Raw genomic sequence first — 3,016 nt, 5'->3', positions numbered from 1 at the left:
TATTTTAGGATGTAAACTCAAACTGTACATAGTGTTTAGGAATTCGTCGGTCATTTTATGCTTTTTTGGATTCAACAGGTCAATATTAAACTCACCACAGATAAACACAACTTTTTGATTTGTTTTAGAGAATATTTCCTCTATGAAGTCATTAAATACTTGAATACTAGAGCCAGGTGTTCTATATATACAGCTAATTATTACATTTTTTTCTTCTTCCTTATAAATTTCAATTGTTATACATTCTAGTAAATTATCAATTACAGTTGTCATACTTTCTACCACCTTGTAGTTTAGGTTTTTATCCACATACACAGCTACTCCCCCTCCACTCTTGTTCCTTCTATTTACAAAATTCACTTCATATCCCTCCAGTCCAAAATCCGTTCCTTTCTCCGCATTGATCCATGTTTCAGAAATGGCAATAATTCCAAATGGATTTGTCAACTCATTTAGATATTCCTTTATATTGTTGAAGTTGGCATACAGACTTCTGCTATTAAAATGGATTATTGATCATTTATTTTCCGTGTTGATGGTGTGCTTAAACTGTTCATCAGTGAAGTAGCAGCAGTTACAGCTGATGTTGTAGAAGAAATTATTTTCCGGGTCTATATCCTTTTCTAAGTCTAGAACATTATGGTCTGTGTATCGAAATGTTCTCAGTTCCAGATTATCATAAAGAGAATTCCAATGAGTTATGTTGATATTGTTGCCGGATGCAGATGAAGTTCTTTTGGACTGTGCCATGTGTTGTGTTGTGTGTCACGTCACATGTGTATTCATGAACTACCAGAAGGCAACATTGCAGACATAGAGGACAGTTACAAGTACCTGGGGATCCCGCAGGCTAATGGGAACCATGAAGAGGCCGCTAGAAAAGCTGCAACCACCAAGTACCTGCAGAGGGTCAGGCAAGTCCTGAGGAGTCAGCTGAATGGTAAGAACAAGATCCGGGCCATCAACACGTACGCCCTGCCCGTGATCAGGTACCCTGCTGGGGTAATAGGCTGGCCAAAGGAGGAGATAGAAGCCACTGACATGAAGACAAGAAAGCTCCTGACCATGCATGGAGGGTTTCACCCCAAGTCCAGCACCCTGAGGCTGTACGCTAAGTGGAAGGAAGGGGGCCAGGGACTGGTGAGTGTCAGCACCACAGTCCAGGATGAGACAACGAACATCCACGAATACATTGGGAAGATGGCCCCAACTGACCGAGTGCTCAGTGAATACTTCAGGCAGCAGAAACCCAAGAAAGAGGAGGGAGACGAGGAACCATCATGGAAGGACAGGCCCCTGCACGGTATGTACCACCGGCAGATAGAGGAGGTGGCTGATATCCAGAAATCCTACCAGTGGCTGGACAAAGCTGGACTGAAAGACAGCACAGAGGCACTAATCATGGCAGCACAAGAACAAGCTCTGAGCACAAGATCCATAGAGGCTGGGGTCTATCACACCAGGCAAGACCCCAGGTGCAGGCTGTGTAAAGATGCCCCAGAGACAATCCAGCACATAACAGCAGGGTGCAAGATGCTAGCAGGCAAGGCATACATGGAACGCCATAACCAAGTGGCCGGCATAGTGTACAGGAACATCTGTGCCGAGTATAACCTGGAAGTCCCGAGGTCAAAATGGGAGATGCCCCCAAGGGTGGTGGAGAATGACCGAGCTAAGATCCTGTGGGACTTCCAGATACAGACGGACAAAATGGTGGTGGCTAACCAACCGGACATAGTGGTGGTAGACAAACAGAAGAAGACGGCGGTAGTGATCGATGTAGCGGTTCCGAATGACAGCAATATCAGGAAGAAGGAACACGAGAAGCTGGAGAAATACCAAGGGCTCAGAGAAGAGCTCGAGAGGATGTGGAGGGTGAAGGTAACGGTGGTCCCCGTGGTAATCGGAGCACTAGGTGCGGTGACTCCCAAGCTAGGCGAGTGGCTCCAGCAGATCCCGGGAATAACATCGGAGATCTCTGTCCAGAAGAGCGCAGTCCTGGGAACAGCTAAGATACTGCGCAGGACCCTCAAGCTCCCAGGCCTCTGGTAGAGGACCCGAGCTTGAAGGATAAACCGCCCACAGGGGCGTGCTGGGTGTTTTTTATTTTTTCTATAGATATATAGATATATACACACACACACAAGGAAAACTTAGGCAAATGTGTGTACAAAGCTTAGAGGTAAAGGTTGGTGCAAAATGTTGCTGTTGAGGTGTGATCACTCACCTGCCTTTTCCGTGTCCTCTCCCAAATGTTTCCCCAGGGATCTGGACACCATTTAAAGGTTCTGGGAGAGGCCAAGGGTGGGAACTCTCTGTGCATGGGGTTTTTAGTGGGTTTTATTTTTGTAACATTGTTAACGTGTAAGGGTGAAATAAAAACCATTCAATCCCATAAAAATAATAAAATGTCTATTTATTTATTCAAATGGTGTATTGTACAATGTTGGGGGAAGGTTAGAATTGGGAAAACTTGCCTGACAGTAAAATAATGGTTTAGTCCTTAACAGCTGAGAGTATTTAGGCCTGATTGTTTGTGCTATGAGGCTTGAAATGGCCTTAGAGATATGTGGGCAGATAAACGCCTCTTGCTTCCACTATACTGTATCTTAGTCTTCCTCACTGTAGTTTCCTTCATATATTACCAATGGACTGAATTTTGTTTGTGTGTACTCATCTTTGTAGTAACCATCAACCATCAAAGAAAAGTGAAATCAAAGCCTGAAAGGTGGATCTAATGGAATAAATGTGTTATTAGCTAATTTCAAGGATCATCATGTAGCTTTGGCTTTTCTCTATTGTTCATGTGCTTCTGTGTAACTTAGAGTCTGTATGTATCACTGAGTGGGATTCTCCTTGTCAGCTTACCATTTCCACAACACTTGCCACTTCCAGGTGAGTCCACATCATGTACAAATTAATGTAAAAGCTGGCTTGCAGTAGCATACTACAAAACAGGCAACACAAGGTTCAACCAGTGAAAAGCACATGATTTATTTGTTTTCTCTACATAAAT

The 3,016-nt window shown here is 43.8% G+C and overlaps 1 protein-coding gene across 1 annotated transcript in view; it reads right to left on the bottom strand.

Annotated features, from left to right (window-relative positions):
- The window catches only part of pde9aa (phosphodiesterase 9aa), a 43,249-nt gene extending 41,005 nt beyond the window's left edge, over window positions 1–2,244 (bottom strand). Inside the window, exon 1 of the mRNA XM_026144684.1 lies at window positions 2,228–2,244. The gene's annotated coding sequence lies outside the window, so the exon portion shown is untranslated. The remainder of the gene's footprint in view (window positions 1–2,227) is intronic.
- Between the last annotated feature and the right edge of the window lie 772 nt (window positions 2,245–3,016).

The sequence above is a fragment of the Astatotilapia calliptera genome, chromosome 16 (assembly GCF_900246225.1).
Source record: "Astatotilapia calliptera chromosome 16, fAstCal1.2, whole genome shotgun sequence".
Classification (NCBI taxonomy): domain Eukaryota; kingdom Metazoa; phylum Chordata; class Actinopteri; order Cichliformes; family Cichlidae; genus Astatotilapia; species Astatotilapia calliptera.
Note: the sequence above shows the minus strand (reverse complement) of the source record. Positions and strands in the feature narration are given on the sequence as shown.